Raw genomic sequence first — 27,958 nt, 5'->3', positions numbered from 1 at the left:
ATATTTGTGTTTATTTAACAAGTTCAAATAAGGATTTCAATAGAAATAGGGCTAATGTATAGAAAGATGTCATGGTTGATTTTAGGGTTTCCATGCCAAATGTTAATTTCTGTTCATCCTCATCAGTATTTTTTATCATATATATGTATCATGAGCAAAAAATGGGGTTGTTATCCTTGAGGTTAGTTCTACTACTATGGTAGCGTCTCTACTTCTCTGTGCAGTGGTCTGCTGGGGAGCAGGGAGCACATGGGACAGAAAAAGACTGAATGAACTGGTCAGGAGGGCCAGCTCTGTCCTAGACTGTCCCCTGGACTCCATAGAGGAGGCGGGTGAGAGGAGGATTTTAGCCAAGCAGACATCTATCATGGACAATCCCTCTCACCCCCTGCAGGAGACTGTGGGGTCTCTGAGCAGCTCCTTCAGCAGCAGACTGAATAAAAGTATGTCTTTATGAAGTGAAAGCATAGAAAAGTCCCCTTACATGTTTTCAGTAAGAGGGACTTCAATGCATTTGTAATGAGTCCTGTAAAGTACAGTGTGCACAGTCATACTCATCTTCTTTTGTGCTCCACCATTATTTTCCCCACAATGATCAACAGAGGGCGCTACCTGCACACCTATACCTCTGAAGCCCTCTTGACTCTCTTCCCTCTGCCAGTGAAGGTCTTTCAAGGTTATGATGATGATGATGATACTCAGAGCAGCACCACTTCAGTCTGCAGTCCCATGGCCTGGGTTTGATTGTTTTTGGGCAATCATGACACAATCCCACTGTAAGCCTAGTCCACATTGGAAATGAATTTGGCACCAGGAACACAGCAGACCGTGTTTGCCTTTGCAGATGGAGAAATAAATTGGGAAGCGATGAGGAGAAGCACAGAGGACGGGGATAAGAGGAAGAGCTGTGCTTTCGCACAGTGCAGTCATGAATGTATTAACACAAGAGCAGAAAGGACACGTCTATATAATTTTGTCGTCTGCTGGCATGACAATGCAGAGGCTGTTTGGAGAACGCTTACCAAGGAGGGAGACGCCACCATGCTGGAAGAATGACAGCAGAACAAAAGGCTGTAATGTAATCACTCCATCCTTCCTGGGAAAAACAAAGACAATTTAAAATGTATGTGAGGCGCCATTCTTAGTGTGCTTTGAATTTACCCTTTTAACCCCTAATTACAACACATTACCACCACAAAGACATTTAGCTGTTCTTTGGTGTGTCTGGAGGAAAACAAACACTTTCAAGCACAAACAAAAATCCCCCCTGCTCCCTGACGGAGGGCGGCAGTCTGAGTAAGTGTCTGGCATCCAAAGTCTTTCAAACAATGATTCTCACAATGTGGTTTTATGCCAAAAAGTACTTTCACAATGTGTTAATTGTTCGCACACTGAAATAACCAAACCCTGACTCTCATGAACTAAACCCAGTTGACTGTTTTGCAGAAATCAAACATTTATCTCCAGTTTGCTGCTTCTGAATCACATTCTTTATTAACTACAGACAAATCAGCATTTCTGGCACGATCCTCACAAACCCCAATCTCTTGTGTTCTCATGGAAACCATTTAAAATGCTAAAATGAAATGACCACTTGGCCACAGTGAATAGTCACCGCTCTGAGAATGATAACAAATCAAGGCAAAGAGCCATGGGCAACTTGTTTGTGAGATGAATAGATGAATGAATCAATAGGTGACAACACTGCAGGGAGAAAATGATTAGGGTGAGGAGGGGGAGGAAGAGCTCCTAGGGATTTGTGCAAGACTGGATTTGTCATGACAGGCATTTTTTTCCAGGAAGGGAGAACACTGTCTGTGATGGGGAGAGGATCCTATTACAGAATATCCTGATACCGTGACACTAGACAGCTGTCCTCTTTTCTAATTGTAGTCGCCCTAAGATAACAAAATGTCAGATAACCACAGTTGTTTCTTTTGTAAGAGCTGACATGGATGCATTTTTAAAAAAAAAGGAAAAAGGGAAACACCATGGGAATATTAAGTGATTTTATTTGAAAGCTAGGGTAGGCGTTAATGTTTTCATTTACTGTATGTTCACTTTTTAATTATCTATACATCCTTACACATCCTTGCTTACGACCATACCAGCCTGAACACACCCAAACTCATCCGATCTTGGAAACTAAGCAGGGTCGGGCCTAGTTAGTACTTGGATGGGAGACTGCCTGGTAATACCAGGTGCTAAAAGCTTATTTCATTTCAGTCAGACAACTCCCGTGTAAATTGTTTATTGTAGCAGCAAATACATATTACATGTCTGACGCCCAGGCTCCGGCCTCATCACTCCCTGCAGATAAGTTAACATGCAGACATTTAGAAGTGACGAGCAAAACCTACTGAACACACCCCGGAGCCTGCAGGTGGATGCTGGGGTGGCGGTGGAGATGAAAGAATATGCAGCAATAGGAATGCAGGACAGCAGAGGCGTTGACAGGCAGAGGGAGAGATGGGAGATTTTCCTGGTTTAAATAGACCGCTAAATTGAGAGGCAGAGGGCGGGATTGGATGATGATTATGAGAGTGGGACATGGGACGTATAGCAGTGCAGCTTGAGTTGTCTGCCTGAACTAGCTTGCAGGTGTTGCTCCATTAGCGGCAGTAGCTGATTCCATAGGGACTTGGCTTGGGAATTGGAGGGTCACTGGTACAAGTTCTAGAGTGGACAAAGTTTGGCAGGTGGCTGGAGAGGTGCTGGTCCATTTGCCTGGGCACTGCTGAGGTTCCCTTGAGCAAGGCACAAACCCCCCAACTGCTTGTGACGGCAGCCTCCACACACAAGCATGTTCATATCATGTTTGTGCATGATTGTATGTATAACAAACTATGTGTGTATGTAGCATGATCAAAAAGAGAGCATGAGTAAATATTTTAATTTCCCCCATGGGGATTAATCAAATAAAGCACATTTACCTTGAGCTGCAATCACAAAGGAACCAGGTAAGCCTGTCCAATTCATTAATCTACCTTGCATCAAATAATTTGTTGTTCTACATTTTCACCAACCTGCATGCATGCAAATGAGCATACGCTTTCTAAAAAACAAAGTGATCAAATAAGTTGCACGATAGTAGCTGCAGAACTCAACTGAAATAACACCAAATAAAAATGATGCTCCACCCCCCTACACTTTATTTTCTTTCAAACTCCCAAAACCTGAAGTGTAGTTGACTTTGATGCATGTGCATTATTTTATTTTTGTTCTTAGCCACCTTTCAACAGCCCATAATCTTCATTGCCCTGTGCTTTACAAAAGAAGCCTCCTGTAGCGCCTTAAAAAAAAGACAGGCTTTCTCTCCAGCATGACAGCAAACAGTCAGCACACTGACAGTCTGTCAGAGAGAGCCACATGAGACATAGCCTCTGATGCTTGCCTGTGACTCATAGTTGCTTTTTGGGCATCTAGCTTGAAGAAAGAGGCAATCCCTAACAAACAGGGACGTGTGGTCACCAAGGCTCCTCTCCTCAAAGCTCCCTCATCCTGCCTGCAGCAGTATGCAGCGCACGTTTATGTTCAGAGAAAAGCCTCAAGGGAAGCCGGAAATCTTGCTCACTCTTGCAGGTTTTCTTCACAGTTGCCGACCACAGGTTTCATAAAAACATGAAATTATGGCACCTATAGGCAATTTACAGCACATCATCTCTTACAGTGAAGGCTGCAGGTTTCATTTAAACACACTGACAAGAAAAGGGCATAAAGATAATCATTACCTTTCTGCAGTGTTGTTGTGCTCATTAATGATCAGCCTCATATGAAACTGTATTAACCTGACAGGAAATCTAAAAAGGTGTTTTTACTAACAGACAAACTTTACTGTCAGACTTCTCTTCATGAAGAAAACGAGAACAAACGGGGAAACTAACAGGAGGAATAACTGATCAGGGATATATATTCTATCTATGATATTAGACTATTACTCTATTTCATTAGACAGTGAATCTGCCAAAAACAATCAGATATAACATAATCCACCCTCTGTTATATTGAATTTATGATTTTGCGATCAGTATATTGTTTTTAAAATTCACATCAAACACTTTTCAATCTCAGCTCATCACATACAGACTGTTTAGAAACCGACGGATGTTTATGATCTGTTTCAGGGCACCCTTAGTGACTGTTTTAAGGTCCCTCTTTTCTCTGTTATTAAACTCAGCTGATGTTAAGTTTCGGTGAAGTCCGAGCCGCTGCAGAATCCAATCTGTGAGTGATATTTGATAAGGGGGCGTGTCTGTCAGAGAAAAGACTTCCGCAAAGTCTGCTCTCATGTTTCCTCGATTATACCTCCTCGGATCAGTCTCCTCTCTCCTCTCTCCTCTCTCCTCTCTCCTCCAGCAGCGTTTAGAGCTTTGGGACGCAAGTTAAAATGGCGCGTCAGTAAGTACTTCCGGTTCGAACGAGGAGCGAGGAGACTGCAGTCTAGAGCTTTGAGATGCACCCTGTGTTAAGGGACCAGTCCAACTTGTTGTCCAGGTGTACACCTAGATATTTGTAGGTTGGCACCACCTCGATGTCCACCCCTTGAATGTTAACTAGCTGATAGCAGAGCCTGGATCTTCAGAAATTTACCATCATTTCCTTTGTCTTTGAGGAGTTCAGTAGGAGGCAGTTTTTGTGACTCCAGTCACTGAAGGCTTTTGTCAGATCCCTGTATTCAGATTCCTGTGCATTCTGGATACACGCCATTATTATCAAATGTTACCATTTCCAATATGGTACCTGCAGATGATAGGCTTCAAAGCTTCTTCAGAAACAAATGGGTGACGTTACAAAGACCACATCCATGTACTATAAGGTTTGTGGTTGGGCCTTATGTTTGTGCTGCGGCGGCCATTTTGTTCAGATAGTTGCTAGGCAGTGAATAGACATCAAAGGCACTATGATGTCATATACCTGACTATGAGGTCACAATTGACAAAGCTTTAAACCAGAAAGAGAAGATACAAGATATACTTTATTTGCTCCCCCCTTTATTAAGAGTGCACAGTCTTTACTTCAAGCTAGTCTACATTCCAGACACTGAGTCCACTAAGAATCATAATGGAAAACAGCCAACCCAGCCAGAGTTTCACTCAGACACCAGCTACCCTGAGAGCTGAGACAGAAGCCCCAAAGGAGGAGAAGATGGACAACTCAGCTGCTGTACCAGGGCGACCTGTGGCAAAGCAGGTGGAGGCCCTGGAGAAAGAGTGCTTCACCAGAGTACAAAGGGAAAGGGATCATATCAAGGAGAACCAAGAGCTCAGAGATCATGTTGATTCCCTGAAAAACCAGCTAGAGGCTAAAAACCAGGAGGTGAATGCCCTGCAGGAAGAGTGTTTGAGCAGAGAATTAGGAGAAAGTATTAATAGCAGAGAGATGCAAGAGCTCAAAATTCTTGTTGCATCTAAAAACAACGAGCTACAGGCTGAACAACTGAGGGCTGATCAACTCCAAAAAGAAAAGGAGGAGTTGAAAAGAAGGCTTCAAGAGAGAGACAGTCAAGACCTGGAAGCAGTTGAGAGGCTGGAGCAGGAGTTGAGGGTCCTGTACGAAGAGCGCTCCAGCAGAGTATCAAGCGAAATGGGTCATTACAAGGAGAAGCAAGAGCTCAGAGAGCTTGTTGCTTCTCAAAACAAAAATGTACAGGCTGAACAAGAGAGGGCTGATGAACTCCAAAAACAACAGGAGGACTTAAAGAGAAGGTTTCAAGAGACAGACAGTAAAAACCTGGAGCAAATTAAGAGGCTGAAGCAGGAGGTGAAGGTCCTCAAGGAAGAGCGCTCCAGCAGAGAATCAAGCGAAAGTTGTCATAGAGTGGAGATGAAAGAGCTCCAAGATCGTGTTGAATCTCTGAAAAAAAAGCTACAGGATGAACAGAAAGAAAAGGAAGAATTGAAGAGTAAGCTTCAAGAGAGAGACCATCAAGACCTGGAACAATTTGAGAGGCTGAAGCAGACGGTGAACACCCTGCAGGAAAAGTGGTCGAGCAGTGTACTAAGGGAAAGTGGTCATAAATGGGAGATGCAAGAGCTCCAAGATCGTGTTGAATCCCTGAAAAAACTGCTACAGGAAGAACAGACACAAAAGGAGGAATTTAAGAGAAGGCTTCAAGAGAGAAACCATGAACACGTGGAACAAATTGAGAGGCTGACGCAGAAGGTGGACGCCCTGCAGGCAGAGTGCTCGAGCAGTGAACGAAGGGAAAGTGGTCATAAATGGGAGATGCAAAAGCTCCAAGATCAGTGTTGAATCCCTGAAAAATGTAAGAAAATGTGAGAAAAAGGAAGAGCCCCCCTGTACAGACAACATCCAAGTCAACACTCCAAACATGGTGCAGGAGACATCTGAGCCCATCCAGAGATCACCTGAGGGTGCGACTCGTCACAGGCGCCACAAATAAAAACATCAGAGTCAGTAAGGGTTTTCTCCGGGAACCTCCGGTTTCATCCCATCAAAGACATTTTGAAAGAACTTTATTCAGCATAGATTATTAAAAATGTCAATAAAAAAATAAAAAATAAAACTATAAGTCTTTGCATTCAAATGATTTGTGTTCACTGTAAAACCTGGCAAGTTAGTTCAACTTAAACTGTTTGAGGAAACCAATTGTCTTAAACTAATCAAGTTGCATGAACTCAATATAAATGACCAATGTCTGATCCAACTTAAAGTGTTTATTAGGCTGAATGCTTAACATCAATAACTACAAAACATTTCAATCTTCATTTCAAGTAGTCATTTACACAGCTTTACTTCTGTTTATTTTAAACATGCCATTTCTTTATGGCAGTATAAACACTACAAAAAACAGGCACAATAATTAACTCATTTCAACAGCAACTAAACACATACACTGGAAAAAAAATGCCCCTCCAAAAACAAGAAAAAACCCTTATTTCAAAAAATCTGCCAATAGAACAAGAGAAAATTTGCTTGGTAAGATTTCTTAAAATAAGACGTAATATTTAGAAAACTGTGGTCTTCAAATTAGCAGGGAAAACTTATTTTAAGCAATATTTTACCAGTGTTTTAAAGCTTAGTGTTTGTCTTAAATCAAGATTATTCGTCTTCTACAAATAAGACCTCAGCTTTGTTTCTTCTAAATTAAAACTCAAAACAAGATCATTTGAAGATTGTTTTCCTTAAGATATTTAAGATGCATCGTCTTAAAACAAGTCCCTCTATCTTGCTCAAATGTTACTTGTTAAGTAAATTTATCTTAAATCAAGTGGGAGAAGACATTAAGACTGAAAATGAGACAACTTCACTTGGTAAGATTTTGAGTTTTTGCAGTGTAGCCGTTAAAAGGAAGAAAGTGTGACTCTTTGATTCAGTGGATGTTGCTCTTGAGCACCAGCATTAAACCAAAACAAACTGCTGTTTGGAGGCACCTCCGACACACTGAAGCCTCCGCTCTCCTCCAGAGACACAACTCCAGCAACTTCAGGTGTTCGCACATCCAACTATCCCGTGAAGTATGTGAATGGGACAACAAAACAATAGCTTGAAAAGTCAAAATCCTGCACACTCTTGCTAAGTATCACCAATTTATTAGAAAAAAATCAGGAGACTTCAGTCCCTCTGAACCTCGACTGACTCTGTGATTTTTCTCTTATGAATTGTTGATAATTAACCATGCAACTCTTTTCAAACCCTGTGCTCATTAATGATCAGCCTCATATGAAACTGTATTAACCTGACAGGAAATCTAAAAAGGTGTTTTTACTAACAGACAAACTTTACTGTCAGACTTCTCTTCATGAAGAAAACGAGAACAAACGGGGAAACTAACAGGAGGAATAACTGATCAGGGATATATATTCTATCTATGATATTAGACTATTACTCTATTTCATTAGACAGTGAATCTGCCAAAAACAATCAGATATAACATAATCCACCCTCTGTTATATTGAATTTATGATTTTGCGATCAGTATATTGTTTTTAAAATTCACATCAAACACTTTTCAATCTCAGCTCATCACACACAGACTGTTTAGAAACCGACGGATGTTTATGATCTGTTTCAGGGCACCCTTAGTGACTGTTTTAAGGTCCCTCTTTTCTCTGTTATTAAACTCAGCTGATGTTAAGTTTCGGTGAAGTCCGAGCCGCTGCAGAATCCAATCTGTGAGTGATATTTGATAAGGGGGCGTGTCTGTCAGAGAAAAGACTTCCGCAAAGTCTGCTCTCATGTTTCCTCGATTATACCTCCTCGGATCAGTCTCCTCTCTCCTCTCTCCTCTCTCCTCCAGCAGCGTTTAGAGCTTTGGGACGCAAGTTAAAATGGCGCGTCAGTAAGTACTTCCGGTTCGAACGAGGAGCGAGGAGACTGCAGTCTAGAGCTTTGAGATGCACCCTGTGTTAAGGGACCAGTCCAACTTGTTGTCCAGGTGTACACCTAGATATTTGTAGGTTGGCACCACCTCGATGTCCACCCCTTGAATGTTAACTAGCTGATAGCAGAGCCTGGATCTTCAGAAATTTACCATCATTTCCTTTGTCTTTGAGGAGTTCAGTAGGAGGCAGTTTTTGTGACTCCAGTCACTGAAGGCTTTTGTCAGATCCCTGTATTCAGATTCCTGTGCATTCTGGATACACGCCATTATTATCAAATGTTACCATTTCCAATATGGTAACTGCAGATGATAGGCTTCAAAGCTTCTTCAGAAACAAATGGGTGACGTTACAAAGACCACATCCATGTACTATAAGGTTTGTGGTTGGGCCTTATGTTTGTGCTGCGGCGGCCATTTTGTTCAGATAGTTGCTAGGCAGTGAATAGACATCAAAGGCACTATGATGTCATATACCTGACTATGAGGTCACAATTGACAAAGCTTTAAACCAGAAAGAGAAGATACAAGATATACTTTATTTGCTCCCCCCTTTATTAAGAGTGCACAGTCTTTACTTCAAGCTAGTCTACATTCCAGACACTGAGTCCACTAAGAATCATAATGGAAAACAGCCAACCCAGCCAGAGTTTCACTCAGACACCAGCTACCCTGAGAGCTGAGACAGAAGCCCCAAAGGAGGAGAAGATGGACAACTCAGCTGCTGTACCAGGGCGACCTGTGGCAAAGCAGGTGGAGGCCCTGGAGAAAGAGTGCTTCACCAGAGTACAAAGGGAAAGGGATCATATCAAGGAGAACCAAGAGCTCAGAGATCATGTTGATTCCCTGAAAAACCAGCTAGAGGCTAAAAACCAGGAGGTGAATGCCCTGCAGGAAGAGTGTTTGAGCAGAGAATTAGGAGAAATTATTAATAGCAGCGAGATGCAAGAGCTCAAAATTCTTGTTGCATCTAAAAACAACGAGCTACAGGCTGAACAACTGAGGGCTGATCAACTCCAAAAAGAAAAGGAGGAGTTGAAAAGAAGGCTTCAAGAGAGAGACAGTCAAGACCTGGAAGCAGTTGAGAGGCTGGAGCAGGAGTTGAGGGTCCTGTACGAAGAGCGCTCCAGCAGAGTATCAAGCGAAATGGGTCATTACAAGGAGAAGCAAGAGCTCAGAGAGCTTGTTGCTTCTCAAAACAAAAATGTACAGGCTGAACAAGAGAGGGCTGATGAACTCCAAAAACAACAGGAGGACTTAAAGAGAAGGTTTCAAGAGACAGACAGTAAAAACCTGGAGCAAATTAAGAGGCTGAAGCAGGAGGTGAAGGTCCTCAAGGAAGAGCGCTCCAGCAGAGAATCAAGCGAAAGTTGTCATAGAGTGGAGATGAAAGAGCTCCAACATCGTGTTGAATACCTGAAAAAAAAGCTACAGGATGAACAGAAAGAAAAGGAAGAATTGAAGAGTAAGCTTCAAGAGAGAGACCATCAAGACCTGGAACAATTTGAGAGGCTGAAGCAGACGGTGAACACCCTGCAGGAAAAGTGGTCGAGCAGTGTACTAAGGGAAAGTGGTCATAAATGGGAGATGCAAGAGCTCCAAGATCGTGTTGAATCCCTGGAAAAACTGCTACAGGAAGAACAGACACAAAAGGAGGAATTTAAGAGAAGGCTTCAAGAGAGAAACCATGAACACGTGGAACAAATTGAGAGGCTGACGCAGAAGGTGGACGCCCTGCAGGCAGAGTGCTCGAGCAGTGAACGAAGGGAAAGTGGTCATAAATGGGAGATGCAAAAGCTCCAAGATCGTGTTGAATCCCTGAAAAATGTAAGAAAATGTGAGAAAAAGGAAGAGCCCCCCTGTACAGACAACATCCAAGTCAACACTCCAAACATGGTGCAGGAGACATCTGAGCCCATCCAGAGATCACCTGAGGGTGCGACTCGTCACAGGCGCCACAAATAAAAACATCAGAGTCAGTAAGGGTTTTCTCCGGGAACCTCCGGTTTCATCCCATCAAAGACATTTTGAAAGAACTTTATTCAGCATAGATTATTAAAAATGTCAATAAAAAAAATAAAAAATAAAACTATAAGTCTTTGCATTCAAATGATTTGTGTTCACTGTAAAACCTGGCAAGTTAGTTCAACTTAAACTGTTTGAGGAAACCAATTGTCTTAAACTAATCAAGTTGCATGAACTCAATATAAATGACCAATGTCTGATCCAACTTAAAGTGTTTATTAGGCTGAATGCTTAACATCAATAACTACAAAACATTTCAATCTTCATTTCAAGTAGTCATTTACACAGCTTTACTTCTGTTTATTTTAAACATGCCATTTCTTTATGGCAGTATAAACACTACAAAAAACAGGCACAATAATTAACTCATTTCAACAGCAACTAAACACATACACTGGAAAAAAAATGCCCCTCCAAAAACAAGAAAAAACCCTTATTTCAAAAAATCTGCCAATAGAACAAGAGAAAATTTGCTTGGTAAGATTTCTTAAAATAAGACGTAATATTTAGAAAACTGTGGTCTTCAAATTAGCAGGGAAAACTTATTTTAAGCAATATTTTACCAGTGTTTTAAAGCTTAGTGTTTGTCTTAAATCAAGATTATTCGTCTTCTACAAATAAGACCTCAGCTTTGTTTCTTCTAAATTAAAACTCAAAACAAGATCATTTGAAGATTGTTTTCCTTAAGATATTTAAGATGCATCGTCTTAAAACAAGTCCCTCTATCTTGCTCAAATGTTACTTGTTAAGTAAATTTATCTTAAATCAAGTGGGAGAAGACATTAAGACTGAAAATGAGACAACTTCACTTGGTAAGATTTTGAGTTTTTGCAGTGTAGCCGTTAAAAGGAAGAATGTGTGACTCTTTGATTCAGTGGATGTTGCTCTTGAGCACCAGCATTAAACCAAAACAAACTGCTGTTTGGAGGCACCTCCGACACACTGAAGCCTCCGCTCTCCTCCAGAGACACAACTCCAGCAACTTCAGGTGTTCGCACATCCAACTATCCCGTGAAGTATGTGAATGGGACAACAAAACAATAGCTTGAAAAGTCAAAATCCTGCACACTCTTGCTAAGTATCACCAATTTATTAGAAAAAAATCAGGAGACTTCAGTCCCTCTGAACCTCGACTGACTCTGTGATTTTTCTCTTATGAATTGTTGATAATTAACCATGCAACTCTTTTCAAACCCTGTGCTCATTAATGATCAGCCTCATATGAAACTGTATTAACCTGACAGGAAATCTAAAAAGGTGTTTTTACTAACAGACAAACTTTACTGTCAGACTTCTCTTCATGAAGAAAACGAGAACAAACGGGGAAACTAACAGGAGGAATAACTGATCAGGGATATATATTCTATCTATGATATTAGACTATTACTCTATTTCATTAGACAGTGAATCTGCCAAAAACAATCAGATATAACATAATCCACCCTCTGTTATATTGAATTTATGATTTTGCGATCAGTATATTGTTTTTAAAATTCACATCAAACACTTTTCAATCTCAGCTCATCACACACAGACTGTTTAGAAACCGACGGATGTTTATGATCTGTTTCAGGGCACCCTTAGTGACTGTTTTAAGGTCCCTCTTTTCTCTGTTATTAAACTCAGCTGATGTTAAGTTTCGGTGAAGTCCGAGCCGCTGCAGAATCCAATCTGTGAGTGATATTTGATAAGGGGGCGTGTCTGTCAGAGAAAAGACTTCCGCAAAGTCTGCTCTCATGTTTCCTCGATTATACCTCCTCGGATCAGTCTCCTCTCTCCTCTCTCCTCTCTCCTCTCTCCTCCAGCAGCGTTTAGAGCTTTGGGACGCAAGTTAAAATGGCGCGTCAGTAAGTACTTCCGGTTCGAACGAGGAGCGAGGAGACTGCAGTCTAGAGCTTTGAGATGCACCCTGTGTTAAGGGACCAGTCCAACTTGTTGTCCAGGTGTACACCTAGATATTTGTAGGTTGGCACCACCTCGATGTCCACCCCTTGAATGTTAACTAGCTGATAGCAGAGCCTGGATCTTCAGAAATTTACCATCATTTCCTTTGTCTTTGAGGAGTTCAGTAGGAGGCAGTTTTTGTGACTCCAGTCACTGAAGGCTTTTGTCAGATCCCTGTATTCAGATTCCTGTGCATTCTGGATACACGCCATTATTATCAAATGTTACCATTTCCAATATGGTACCTGCAGATGATAGGCTTCAAAGCTTCTTCAGAAACAAATGGGTGACGTTACAAAGACCACATCCATGTACTATAAGGTTTGTGGTTGGGCCTTATGTTTGTGCTGCGGCGGCCATTTTGTTCAGATAGTTGCTAGGCAGTGAATAGACATCAAAGGCACTATGATGTCATATACCTGACTATGAGGTCACAATTGACAAAGCTTTAAACCAGAAAGAGAAGATACAAGATATACTTTATTTGCTCCCCCCTTTATTAAGAGTGCACAGTCTTTACTTCAAGCTAGTCTACATTCCAGACACTGAGTCCACTAAGAATCATAATGGAAAACAGCCAACCCAGCCAGAGTTTCACTCAGACACCAGCTACCCTGAGAGCTGAGACAGAAGCCCCAAAGGAGGAGAAGATGGACAACTCAGCTGCTGTACCAGGGCGACCTGTGGCAAAGCAGGTGGAGGCCCTGGAGAAAGAGTGCTTCACCAGAGTACAAAGGGAAAGGGATCATATCAAGGAGAACCAAGAGCTCAGAGATCATGTTGATTCCCTGAAAAACCAGCTAGAGGCTAAAAACCAGGAGGTGAATGCCCTGCAGGAAGAGTGTTTGAGCAGAGAATTAGGAGAAATTATTAATAGCAGCGAGATGCAAGAGCTCAAAATTCTTGTTGCATCTAAAAACAACGAGCTACAGGCTGAACAACTGAGGGCTGATCAACTCCAAAAAGAAAAGGAGGAGTTGAAAAGAAGGCTTCAAGAGAGAGACAGTCAAGACCTGGAAGCAGTTGAGAGGCTGGAGCAGGAGTTGAGGGTCCTGTACGAAGAGCGCTCCAGCAGAGTATCAAGCGAAATGGGTCATTACAAGGAGAAGCAAGAGCTCAGAGAGCTTGTTGCTTCTCAAAACAAAAATGTACAGGCTGAACAAGAGAGGGCTGATGAACTCCAAAAACAACAGGAGGACTTAAAGAGAAGGTTTCAAGAGACAGACAGTAAAAACCTGGAGCAAATTAAGAGGCTGAAGCAGGAGGTGAAGGTCCTCAAGGAAGAGCGCTCCAGCAGAGAATCAAGCGAAAGTTGTCATAGAGTGGAGATGAAAGAGCTCCAAGATCGTGTTGAATCTCTGAAAAAAAAGCTACAGGATGAACAGAAAGAAAAGGAAGAATTGAAGAGTAAGCTTCAAGAGAGAGACCATCAAGACCTGGAACAATTTGAGAGGCTGAAGCAGACGGTGAACACCCTGCAGGAAAAGTGGTCGAGCAGTGTACTAAGGGAAAGTGGTCATAAATGGGAGATGCAAGAGCTCCAAGATCGTGTTGAATCCCTGAAAAAAACTGCTACAGGAAGAACAGACACAAAAGGAGGAATTTAAGAGAAGGCTTCAAGAGAGAAACCATGAACACGTGGAACAAATTGAGAGGCTGACGCAGAAGGTGGACGCCCTGCAGGCAGAGTGCTCGAGCAGTGAACGAAGGGAAAGTGGTCATAAATGGGAGATGCAAAAGCTCCAAGATCATGTTGAATCCCTGAAAAATGTAAGAAAATGTGAGAAAAAGGAAGAGCCCCCCTGTACAGACAACATCCAAGTCAACACTCCAAACATGGTGCAGGAGACATCTGAGCCCATCCAGAGATCACCTGAGGGTGCGACTCGTCACAGGCGCCACAAATAAAAACATCAGAGTCAGTAAGGGTTTTCTCCGGGAACCTCCGGTTTCATCCCATCAAAGACATTTTGAAAGAACTTTATTCAGCATAGATTATTAAAAATGTCAATAAAAAAAATAAAAAATAAAACTATAAGTCTTTGCATTCAAATGATTTGTGTTCACTGTAAAACCTGGCAAGTTAGTTCAACTTAAACTGTTTGAGGAAACCAATTGTCTTAAACTAATCAAGTTGCATGAACTCAATATAAATGACCAATGTCTGATCCAACTTAAAGTGTTTATTAGGCTGAATGCTTAACATCAATAACTACAAAACATTTCAATCTTCATTTCAAGTAGTCATTTACACAGCTTTACTTCTGTTTATTTTAAACATGCCATTTCTTTATGGCAGTATAAACACTACAAAAAACAGGCACAATAATTAACTCATTTCAACAGCAACTAAACACATACACTGGAAAAAAAATGCCCCTCCAAAAACAAGAAAAAACCCTTATTTCAAAAAATCTGCCAATAGAACAAGAGAAAATTTGCTTGGTAAGATTTCTTAAAATAAGACGTAATATTTAGAAAACTGTGGTCTTCAAATTAGCAGGGAAAACTTATTTTAAGCAATATTTTACCAGTGTTTTAAAGCTTAGTGTTTGTCTTAAATCAAGATTATTCGTCTTCTACAAATAAGACCTCAGCTTTGTTTCTTCTAAATTAAAACTCAAAACAAGATCATTTGAAGATTGTTTTCCTTAAGATATTTAAGATGCATCGTCTTAAAACAAGTCCCTCTATCTTGCTCAAATGTTACTTGTTAAGTAAATTTATCTTAAATCAAGTGGGAGAAGACATTAAGACTGAAAATGAGACAACTTCACTTGGTAAGATTTTGAGTTTTTGCAGTGTAGCCGTTAAAAGGAAGAATGTGTGACTCTTTGATTCAGTGGATGTTGCTCTTGAGCACCAGCATTAAACCAAAACAAACTGCTGTTTGGAGGCACCTCCGACACACTGAAGCCTCCGCTCTCCTCCAGAGACACAACTCCAGCAACTTCAGGTGTTCGCACATCCAACTATCCCGTGAAGTATGTGAATGGGACAACAAAACAATAGCTTGAAAAGTCAAAATCCTGCACACTCTTGCTAAGTATCACCAATTTATTAGAAAAAAATCAGGAGACTTCAGTCCCTCTGAACCTCGACTGACTCTGTGATTTTTCTCTTATGAATTGTTGATAATTAACCATGCAACTCTTTTCAAACCTATACCTTTTCATGTGTGTTTAAAGAGAAGAAGGAAGACTCAGTGTGCTGAGGAGTAAAAAAGGAAAGCAACACATAGGAGGAATAGAAATGCTTTCTTTTATCACACCTGAGATTAAACTTCCTTCCTTTTTAATTGGGATAAAAACAAAGATTCACTCTAAACTAATCTTTGTAACATCTTGTCAGTTAAAAACAGATTACAGGTGTGCTGTACGATGAGTTTTATGAAATGTTTTTCATGCAGTCTAATCTTCAGCTAAGCCCGGCACATTACTGAACACTTTGGTGCACCCAAACATGTAAAAGGATGGTTTTCAGTTGAGTATTTTACAACTCAGATTCAACCCTGGATTGTTGGATCTGCTTGTTTATTACATAAAAAAGGAAACACATGGACTGAAGCAATCATGACACGAAGAAGAGAACTGATGTCATGAAAAGTGGCTGTTATGGTACAAGGAACATGGAAGGGTCATATCTGCAGCGTGGTTAATAAAGTCAGACACAAATGTTTCTTCCTTTTTTTGCAGAATCATAAATATAACAATGGAAAGGGTGTTTCATTTTTAACAGAGCAACACATGAAAAACAGTTAAGCTGTAATAAACTTAACCTGCAATATTTAAAATATATGATTTAAAAAATATGTATTTCCTTTTGCTCTCTTTCTCAATAGAGCTTGCTTGACTCACACAATGGAGATAGTGCTGTGCTCTGACTTGTGCTGTCTCTGGGGGCAGTCCTGTTATTCTGTTTATAACGTGCAAGATAGAAAATACTCTTCCCTCCCAAACGTCTACAGTTGGTGCACACATGCAGTTAAGACAGAGGCTGTTTTCGAAACATCCTGCTGCATACTACTTTGAAATGTAGGATGCAATATGTACTGCATACTACATACTGTGTTTGAAAGTAGTATGCAGTATGACTGTTTTGCTCAATCTGTTCTTCAGTGTGCTGGGTAAGACATCACTGGGTTTCCAGTTTCGGAAAGCGGAAGTAAACAACATCCAAGCTGATAGTAAAACTGCTTCTTTAGTATCACTTATGATTTAAAGGTGACATATCACGCTTTTTTCATCAATATATATTGGTCTAAGAGGTCCCCAAAACATGTCTTTAAAGTTTATGCTCAAAAAAACACTTTGAAATCAGATTTTGGTCTGCCTGAAAAACCCTCTTCTTCAGTCCTCCTCAGAACACTCTGTTTTCTCTCTGACCACGCCCCCTCAGGAAGTGGATGTGCCTCGTCTGTCCAGCACGTTGATCTAATGTTTACATGTTGGCTGAATATACACGGCTGCTCAGAGATCACGTGTCTTCAACCCTCTGAATCTGATCCAGAATCTGATCCTGACGGAGAGGCGCCTGCAGCAGGACCTTTCTGAACCATTGGTCACAGATTTAGTGTTTCTTGTTGTTTTATTTATCAGTATGTCGACGTGTGTCTTGGTACACAGCTACGAACATGTAGCTATGTGGCTATGCTAACTAGCGCTAGCACTTATCCATGATAAATAAAAATCATCCACTAGATCTTCAAATCTGCAGACGTGGGGAGTAAAACCGACCTCTACCAGAAAGGCAGTGGGACCTTTCTGAAGGATTGGTCACAGATTCTGTGTTTCTTGTTGTTTTATTTGTCAGTATGTAGACGTGTGTCTTGGTACACAGCTACAGCTATGAACATGTAGCTATGTGGCTATGCTAATTAGCGCTAGCACTTATCCATGACAAATAAAAATCATCCACTAGATCTTCAAATCTGCAGACGTGGGGAGTAAAACCGACCTTTGTGTTTATTAAGACAGCCTACAACTAGCATGCCTCCCTCCTAAGCTTGTTAGCACAAATTTGTGCAGGTAATGAAAAACGGAGGAGGGGATTCAGTATTATTTTATACAGTCTATGGGCTGAACAAGCTCCGAGCTCTAACTCCGTGACAGACCGGATATTGTTGTTACGTAACAAAAACACGGAAGTCTGAAACGGCTCGTTTCACACACATTTACAGAAAGGTGGAGAAATCAGAACAGGGGCAGAATGGATTTTTTTCATTCTCGGGGGGTTTGTAGACAGGGACACATATTTCAGGTAGAGAACCATTAAAAAGTCAATTTTGCATGATATGTCACCTTTAAAAAAATAAGAAGTTGTTTATATGTAATTTAAAAATGTACACAGCACACTAAAAACTGAGTGCCCCTCGTGAAAAAAGAATAAAAAGATGAAGTAGAGTGTTGGCGTTGTGCATTGTGGGAAACAGTATGCAAGGGAAACTGGATCGATGCATACTGAGACATTTTCCCGAATCAGTACGACACCCAGGGAGTTTTGGCAGATTTTGCTCTTGTTCACATACTACATACTGAATTTAGGCCAGATCAATACGTACTAGTATAGAAGACGGTTTCAAAAACAGCCTTAGTATGGCCTGCTCAGCAACAACAGGCTGCTAGTGTCACAGTCTGGAGAGATGAGGAGGAGGACCCATGATGTAGACTTAAAATAAAAGGTTTTAATAAATAAAATAAATAAAAATGTTTTTAAATCAAAATCAATGAGAAACAAGAAAGTCCACAAAAGAAAACACAATGAACTGACACAGAAGAGAGGAAACACAGAGACTAAATACCAACAGGGGCAATCAGACACAGGTGAGACAACGAGAACACACAGGTGCAACCACTCAGCACACAATCACACAAGGAGGAAAAACAGACAAAGACAGGAAGTAAGACAAGACCAGACACTAGGAGCAACAACCACAAAATAAAACAGGAACTCTTCACACAAGGAATACAACACAAGACACAAGGTAAGACCACACAGAGAATCAGGAAACCACAGACAGAGAACAACATATAGAAGATGCAAAACCAAATGGGAGCATCTCATGACAGCCTGCGGGTAAAGGGTAGGTATATGGTCCTTCTAAGCTTTGGATCACATGAGCTGTCATTTATCTGATGAGATGTTGCCTGAGCTGAGGACAGCTAGCAAATTGCAAAAGCACACACACCAGTCTTATCTGGAAATTGAAATCAGATGCATTGGACCTGGATGCAGAAACATGCAGTCATCTGTTATATTCATTCTATATTCCTGTCTCTCAGAGCACAACATTTTGCATTTCCATACCCTGATTATTTCACAACATGTGCAGCCGACAGAAGACGCAGAGAACATTACAAACAGCTAGTTTATTTCTGTGTTTGGTTTTGTTTTATGTCTCTTTAAGTGCTTCACCCTTAAGTGTATACCGATGGCCGAGCCCGATGAAAAAGGGCTCGTTAATTTGCTGCCTAGAAGCTACTTGCAACTCCTTGCTAATGACTGATTTCTTCAGCAGCCGGTCGGCCCTTGAGTCAAGAGGGGTGGTGGGAGGAGGGTGTGTTTATTTGAGAGTGTGTGTTTGTGAGACGGATCGGTGATGGGGGTGATGGGGGCCATCCTGCAGGCGGTGGAGCCTATTGGCATGTCCATTATTCTCACTGGGCACATTAGCAGGCCGAAAGGCACTCATTGAGGAACCTTTATTGATATTCTCAATCTTTTTGACACAAAAACAGGAGCAAAAAGCCACACTGTAGCTGCAGAGAGGACAAACAGAACACCAGGAGAGAGGCAGAGCATTACATCTGATTGAGCAGCATTGGAGTGCAATGAATGAATTAAGGGTCATCAAGGTGACAAAGCGCTGAGCTGGGAATGGGATTGTGCTTGTAAGGTGTTGTGCAGGCAGCACATTTGAGCTGATAGGCGTTATGCCGGTCCTTGAAAAGACTGGATAAGCAAGATAGAGCATGCTTCTACTCATAACAATGTAAATAAAGCCTATCAGCCTATCAGGTGAAAGCTGCTGTCTCCTCTCTGCTGAAAAGCTTGAGAGCTCCGATTGTATTCACAGAAAAAAAAAAGAAGAAACAGGAAAGTGCTGACACAAGTCGCTGGTTTTGAGTGGGGTAAGCTCTCTCTTTTCAATTACTGGTCTATCTCGGCTTGTTCCAGCGCCTGCATTCATGTTAGCCTGACATGTACAACTCAAGGCGTCCTCTTTGTTTGGTTGTGAACTCACTGGAGGGCTTTATGGACCTTCATACAACAAACCAGCATCCTTTCAGCCAGAGTGCAGATGAAAAGCGTGCTTTTTGAGACATTTGAGGGTTTTTATATGAGGCTTTTTCCAGCTGTGATGAGCTTTGCGGTGTGAAAATCTTCCCATGCTTGGTTGTTGAAGGCGCAATAAAACCTCACATGACAGTGTGTACTTGCAGGCTTCATGCGTCAGAAAGAAAGACTGTGTGTTGGGACCTAAAGCTTTAGAAACAGCAACATCTTCAAAGGGTTCTGACCTCTTTTGAGGCTGTTTTATTGTAACCTGGGAAATGCATTTTATACTTTGATGAAATTCTTCAGGCCAACGCTCCAAATGATCAATGTGTCATCTAATGATGTCATTACATTGGTTCCCGAGCTGTCTCAACAGTGAGGCATGAAACCCGTCAATGATTGGCTGAATCCCACTGGCCTCTTGATCTTTCTGCAACAGCTCTGTACTTTGTGAGTCTCTGTGGTTCCAAGGTGACATGGGAGCAGTGTTTCTTTGAAGTAGCTTAATGCATCACATCCTGTTGTACACAGGAAAAGCCACAGAGGCAGTAGTATGATCATTTACAAACACATGCACATGCTAGTAGTACCATATGGTGGCCTACAAGAGCAGACAACCTGCAGTGACCCTGCTGCAACAAGTGCATTAACAGCAAGCCCGCTCTGGTGCAGTTGTCTTCTGGTTTTGTCTGCTAATGGCTTTGCACTGTCGGTATATCTGTGTTTGCTTAATGCAGTAGTTGCAGCTTTTTGCAACACCTTTTTTTGTTGGCAATGCAACTGTTACGTTTATTTTGGACTTTGCAGGTGTTTTTGAATTTGCATTGTTTCTACATTCGCTGCACGGTTCTCCTTAGGAAGATTGGTTGAGCAGTTGCAGAGTGTCTGCCCTTGTCTGCACCGTAGTATCAGGCATCAGGGGGTGATGAATCAGGCAAGGACACATCATCAATGATAACAACCAAATTCCAAGCACATTTGGGTGTCTGCTCCTTATTTAGAGAACTCTAAGTTTCCACCTGCATGCTAAAACCTGAAGGAGTTTTGCAAACCAAAGTGAAGTAAGCAGTATTTTCTGAACTCTTTCTTTTAAGGGCTCTTTTCATATCTATTAGTGTGGTTGTCAATTCAATACAGAAAGATGGCTTTGTTCACTGATAATATCAGAGTTTAAAGACCTGGTCAATTTTTCTATCTAGATATTATTATTCTTAAAGTGACATTTCAGTTTGGTTGTATGAGTTTTATGTGACTAGTAATTGTAGCAGCCAGAACGGATGCCGGTCAGCTACTTGCTGTCACGAGTAAGATTTAATAACAAGCCCCGTCTGCAGAAATCTGTAGCCTAGCTCGCTTGCTGTTTCTCCCTGGAGTTTCTCATCAAACGGGCCGAGCTCAGCGGCATCCACAGTGGCTGCTACAATAACTAGTGACATTTTCCGACCCACTTAAAAAAATACTGAAATATCCCTTTATTAAGGCGGCATGATTGTCTGAGTTATAGATGCATTAATAATATGAATATAAACCTCTGTTCTGGCTGGTCATTTAGTAAAGTGTGTTGATTGTTCAATAGTCTTTGCAAAGTTGAAGATGTTAAATGCAACCCTCCAAGTCATCGTTGGCCGGAAGCACATAAAGCCCTCAAGTACAAACCTTTACATGAACAGGACTGCATTCTTCCAGGTTTTTACTTTACTCATTTGGATTAGACCACGCTTTAACACAAGATGTGCAAGATCTCAGATCCTACAAGAGGTTAAAGAATAAGGTAGCAAGCTGCTTCGTGAGATAAAGCTCTCTAAATTTAGCAAAATGTGCACATTTGAATATTTCATGAGAAAGGGATTCCTCACAGAGAAAACAGACTTTGCCCTCACTACTTCACTTCACTCCCTTTTGTTGAAGGAAAGACTGCAAAGTTTACCTGCTTTGCTCTAACATTCAACCAACCCACTCTTAGAAATCAGACAAATTCTTTACTTGTGTCATACTGCAAAGTTTTCCAAGGTGGCCGAGGCAGAGGGAGACCATATGCACTAAAAGAAAGCAGGAACAAAACCTTACTTTAATCTGGCATTAAAATCAAAATGCAGAATGAAGGTTGAATTGCCAGTACCAAGTTACATGACCTGTTTGATGGATTTTAATTCTAGATGAAATGAGGTGATGTAAACAGTCACAGAAACATAGACAAAGGGGGGAACAGCAAAGTCCATCTTGCAAATTTGAGATTCAGATTTGCTTTCTCTAACATTCAACCAACCCACTCTTAGAAATCAGACAACCTCTCTCCTCGTGTCACACTGCGAAGTTTCCCAAGGTGCAGAGCCACAAAACGGCCGTGATCATTCTATTGAGGCTAACAATTAAAAGCTAATTGTGTTCAGAAACCTATTCATTAAAGCTTGCAGTAGGCAGATTTGGCAGTTTGAAATGAGGTTATTATGCAAAACACAGAAGACAAAAGGAAGCTATTTGCGGTTAATTAGCATAGTAATGTTCTTGGTAACTGTCTAATAATTCATACAGCAAATGAAAAGTGGACACAAACCTCTCTTCTTACTCTTACTGCAGCCATGGCTTCATTTTTCACCTGCTTTGACCGTGCATTTATTTGTATGGCCCCCAAGGTCTTCCCGAGGACTTGTATTGATTCTCTGTGTCTTGCTTATTGGCATGCACAGGCACGATAATAAGTAAATCCATCTTCTGTCAGTCCCTGCTGAAGAGAAAGCAGTCCTGCGGGGAGCATGGCGGCTTATTCAGGTCCAATTTTCTTGTCTTTTGTTAAGCATTACCAACGTTTTGTTGTGTCCTGCACAGTCCAAACACGCTGCACGGAGCTGCACCAATGCATGAAGTGCTCTGGGACTCAGACACGTTAGGGAAAAACTCACGGGCAGAGAGGATTTTATAATAGAATAAATTCATCCATGGTGGTTTAATTAACGTGGGCTGTTGGAGTGGAACAAAGCTGGATGATGGGATGTAAACACTCAAGCAAAGACATAAGAGCACTTCATGAGAAACATAGCTAACGTACTCTAAAAGCCTCAGAGTGAAATGGAACAAAGAACGTACATTATATCAAAGTTGAGAACAAGATGGAACACTCATTTCAAGACCCTTATCGAGACAATGTGCTTGCTGTGTTGGCAGCCATATTTACCCATTACAATCTATTAACTTCCTGATTTAATATGTGCAGTGCTGGCTCCACACAAACAATGTGCATGAGAACACTGACATATAAAAGTCAGCAGTATGTTTCAGTCTTTTCATTTAGAAATGGAGGAGAAAGCAGAAGCCCTGCCACATGAAATGATCTGTCACCAGATGGTGAGTTACAAAATGCTTCATGATTAGTAATTGGTATGCACATGTTAGCTATTGATGCACTGCTAAATAATGTCCTCAATGTGTGCCGAACTCTTCCTGCAGATGCGTCCAACTACTGTTGAAAATAGATTTCAAACTGTGAAGCTAACCTAAACTTTTAGCAATCCTAAAAACAAGACAACTATGGTCATGTGTTTCTAGTCCACATTATCAGCTGAGGACAACACTGACAGATTAATACTTGTATGGTTGCTTCTCAGATTTGTTCATTTATTTTTGTAAAATACATTCGGTCATGAAAATATGAAAAATCATGACACCTCCCAATTCAAAACTTATTTGAAGATTTTTTTCAGCAGGTTTAAGAAAGTCTCTCTTTGTGCAGGTTTGAGAGCCTCTATAGATAAAATGTGTCTGAACTCTTTGCTGACCATGTCCTGCACAATCATGTCAAGTCTGTACATGCATGAAGTATTTGCTAGTGAAAAATCTATATTTGTTGAAACAAATTTTAAAAGGCTATCAACTGTGAAATCCAGAATATACAGTAAGTTGCATCCATACAGTCTATATTTGGGGGTCTCTTTGAATCTGGTTATCATGCCTCCCTACGTGGTGTGGTGCTGTTCTCCTTTGTGTGTGTGCTCTCTTTACTTCCCTATCATGTGCTGCAGGATTGGACAGAGAGCTGATGCACTCGGATTGGCTCGGATCGTATCAGTGTAGTTTAGGGGTGAACCCGACTAAGGATTTGCTTAGTCGAATCTGATTCATCAGATTTTGCCCATAGTCGACGAATAGTGGAATGTTTGTTTTTCCTTATTGACCCAAAGTCTGCATGATGGTGACCGCATGACAATATTACACATAACCATTTACAATTAAGAGACTCGTAGCTTAAAGGAAAAGGGACAACAGAATATTATCAGTATAAAACTTAGATTTTTTAAATCTATATTGCAAAAACAACGAGGTGATGAAGGAGAGAAAACTCAAATAAGGCCACCATCCGTTAAACATGGAACAACGCTCCACTATAGAGAAAGGAATCAGGAGATATTTAAACAGTGTTCACACAGCAGAGAGCAGCACTGCAGAGGGTAGTTTGTCCAACTTAAGGCTAAACATTTGTATAATGTTCAAAATCAAACCTGAACCAGCTAAAGGGTTTTTAAATCTCTTAACAGAACCTTTTAAAACAGTCTTTCATCGCGTCTTTGTCCGCTTGAGTCTTTTCAAACTGTACGTGAGGAAAACCATCGTGTGTACGGGCAGAAGTGCGCTCCTTGCTTTGTTGACTGTAAATCCTGTCTTTGAGAATATCCTCTCTGATGGTGTGGAGGTGGATGGGATGCTGTGGATTGTTTTTGAGGCTTCAGACAGCTTTGGGTATCCCTCCTGGTTCTTTTGGCCCCGTACAGTTTTTGTGTGGTCCGGTAATCCTTGATCTCACAGCCCTCTTCATGAAGCTGCTCCTCATCTTCATCACTAGGTTTTAGGATCAACTGAAGTTTTATTTCCTGACATTTTGAGCTGCTATGAATGTAGAAAGATTTAAAGACCAGCTGAGGTACGTCTGCTCCACAGGTCCCTGCTAAATGGGAGAGTCCTCCTTTAATTACCAGGGGAGATTTAATTACCACTTTAAGGAGATTTAACACTTCAAGAGCTGTTCTCAGAATTACATTAAATAAGTCTATATTTATATCAAAATAGGATATATGAGACACTATTTTTACGGGAAACAGGAAAATAGTGTAAAATTAGACATTGAGCACCCCCATGGTTTGAATGGAAGGATTCACGTTTCATATGCAAATGTTCAACTATGAGATTGGCAGTCGACTAAGGCTCGTTAGAACGAATCGTCCAATATTCCACTATGTGGGGTCACCCCTAGTGTAGTTGATTGCAGATTTTGTGCATGGAGACCTGTTTTGTAGTTTCGGATATGCCATGTTACTTAAGCAGTCCGACAATAGAGGTAGGGGAAAGTTGTCTTTTCTTTTGTGTATTTGTTTTCTCCTGTTTCCAGTTTTGTTAAGAGATCTTGTGTTTTACAATAATTTGCACTTTCTTTGGACTGCAGAGATATGGCAGGTTTGTTGGTCCTTGGGATTGAGGAAGGAGAGGGCCATTTTTGTGTTGCGCTCTGGTTTCATCTATGCCGGCGTAACAGGGAGGATGCTCCTCCTGTGCAACAATTTCCATGATGCAAAGTCCACAAAGTGCAGTTTCTGTGCAGCTGTGTAGCTCTTTCTTGTACCAGCCATTCTTACCTTCTAGCTACTACTGTTGTTGAGTGCAGCCTGCAGTAACTTTGATAGTTGTGAAGTACAGACCCACTGCATGGGACCAACACACCTTCACTTGCTGATCAATTGTTTTCTTAAGGAGTCTTTTAAATCAAAGCTGCACTCCAGCACTCCACAGGGTTGATTTTCTTGTTCGGACACCACTATTTTCTTTACATGCATGATTCTGAAATAACGAATGAGAAAAGGTTTTAAAAGTGGTACCGCCGTCCTGGTTCATGTAGCTTAGTATCCCAGCATGCTTTTGGCTGTAAAGGAGCCACTTGCTGGGTAGAATACTATATCAGCATGATAGAGTAGCTCTCTGTGTTTCTGTAATTTGAGATAAGACCTTTAAAGACTAGATTTAGATTGTGCATTTGGATTTGGAGTAGTGCTGAACATACAGAAGCAATGAAAAGTCAAAAATAGACATTTTGAAATATGTTTTTCAGCACAATGTTACCTTCTTTTGAAACCCCAGGACCCTTTTCTGAAGTTCTTTCTGGACTCGGTGTAAAATGTTAGCAGACATGTCATACGTCCACTTGGTGTTGGGGACCCAGTTGATTTTCGAAAGGAACTTCTTGACATTTCATTCTCAGCTGACTGAGGCGACTTTCGCTGCTCCACAGAAGATGTCCCAGCATGCAGTCGGTTTCCAGTTGAATTAATGGGCTGTAGGCTGTCATCGCGCCCGATGGCAGTTGTCATCTATCAAGACAGGAACCAGCGTGCATGGTTCCTTTTCAAATACTGGATCAGGCTGAAACTCACTTGTGGGTTCTTCAGGGGGGGGCCCTCTGCAGAAATGGAACAAGAAATGTGAAATGTCATTGCCTCTCCTCATCAGCCCCATGGCATTTCAAGACTGTAAGGAACCAAGCTGTCACATATGAATGGAAGGTCACACTGTGACAACATGAGCTGTGTGATCATTTTTAATGAGTATTTAAAACTAAATACATGCATGATAAGACATTATAACGTTATGTTCCTTGATGTCTTAGACTTCTGCAGGTATTTCTTAGTTCCTGAATTACCTTTTCAAACAAAGTATATAAACAGAAATAATTACACGTTCACACCAAAAATGCACTCAGTGGATTATTTACCATTTCAAGGAAGTCTTTTCTCCAACATGAGCCAACAAATTACAGTCCACTGTGCAAAGAAAGGTCAGGAAAACACTGCCTGGATTAATAATGTACCTGCCTTACATCTGAAGCATGTAACATTTATTACAGATATGATGGATTTCATGCAGTTTCACAAATCCCATGTAAAAAGAAAACAGTAGTGCACATTTATCTTCTTACAACCTCTGCCAGAGGTATTTCCAGCAGTGTGATCTTTGCACAGTAACCTACAGTGGTGGAGTATTTAATCAGATTAAATAATATTTTTTCTGATATGTTCTGCAGAGTTATTTGAATATTACACACGGACAATAAATGTAGTATGTGTTTGCTGTGACAGGATGTCTATAAACCAGTTCAGAGGTTAGCACTTAGCCCTTTCTTTCTTGCAGATAACTTCTACATCCACATCGATACTATCCATACCCACATTTGTAGTACTTGCCTATTTTTTGCTGGGTTGCAGATAGTTGGGTGATTATTGTGAGACATGGAATACATCCTGAAAGGCTATCAATCTATGACATGTCATACCAGAATTCAATCTTTTAAAAATACCTCAAAATTATTCCCAGATGACCCTTTAATTTTGTTCTGAATTTAAGACTTTAAGAGCATGTTAACACTTCAGAGTCTGTTTGTGTTGCAGCCAAAGACTGTATTATAAATGGACGTAGCATCCGTGACATCACCCATGTTTCTGAAGTTCTGTATTGAAGCCTATAGTCAGCGGGTGCCATATTGGAAATGCAGAACTCAACCTGATGTCTGTCAAGCTAGAGTGAGGTAAAGAGGCTGGCCTTTAGCCTTTTCGCCAACTGCTACAGGATGCCTGCCTGTCAGTCAAGTCAGCATGTCCTTATCTGGGCAAAACTGGAGAGTTTAATATCTTCAAAAATAAAAAGTTATAAAATAATTCACCCCCTGTACAGTGTGTGCCGAGAGAGAAATAACCTATCCAGACCTAAACTGTTTTGTGCCAGGCTGTAAACATGTTTATTTCTGCTGCAAAGATGGTCTTCTTTGAATGGGTGTGTATGCGGGGTCCGGTGTTTCTGCAGCCAGCCTCAAGTGGACGCTGGAAGAACTGCAGTTTTTAACCCTTCTGCATAGGCTTCATATTTTAAGACTGGAGGTTGCAGCTTGGTTGCAGCTCGCTCCTCTTCTCATCTAATTTTTATTGTCTGATTTTTGTTGCTCATCTTTAACCCATGAGTTCTGCCAGTCCTCTTACGTCTGATTTAATTTTGCATACTCACACTTGATTATTCAGTATGTGTCCTTCTCCCTCACGCCCCTTTTGACCCCTTTGTTAAGCCTTAGTGTTCCTCTTTTTGTAACCCCTGTCTGTTGATGAGGCAATTTTGAAAACTGTCCTCACCTGAACAAAAGAGGTTTAAATGTTGCTTTTCCATCAGGATACAGCTTCATTTGAAGCCAGAAACATACCTGCATGAAAAAAATCAGCTGAAGGAGATGTTTTTTCTTCTCTAGATTCTTCAGATGATACTCACTGATCCAGATAAAACACCTGCAAACAACAACATTAACACATGCATAAATATACAAATATTCTCCAGTGCATCCAAGAGAAA

The 27,958-nt window shown here is 41.0% G+C and overlaps 1 protein-coding gene and 1 pseudogene across 1 annotated transcript in view; both read left to right on the top strand.

Annotated features, from left to right (window-relative positions):
* Nucleotides 1-27,958, top strand: part of LOC117817031 (leptin receptor overlapping transcript-like 1) — a 762,389-nt gene that overhangs the window by 710,589 nt on the left and 23,842 nt on the right. The window lies entirely within an intron of this gene.
* Nucleotides 2,095-2,213, top strand: LOC117818113 (annotated as a pseudogene).

Source organism: Notolabrus celidotus, chromosome 8 (genome assembly GCF_009762535.1).
Source record: "Notolabrus celidotus isolate fNotCel1 chromosome 8, fNotCel1.pri, whole genome shotgun sequence".
Classification (NCBI taxonomy): Eukaryota; Metazoa; Chordata; class Actinopteri; order Labriformes; family Labridae; genus Notolabrus; species Notolabrus celidotus.
Note: the sequence above shows the minus strand (reverse complement) of the source record. Positions and strands in the feature narration are given on the sequence as shown.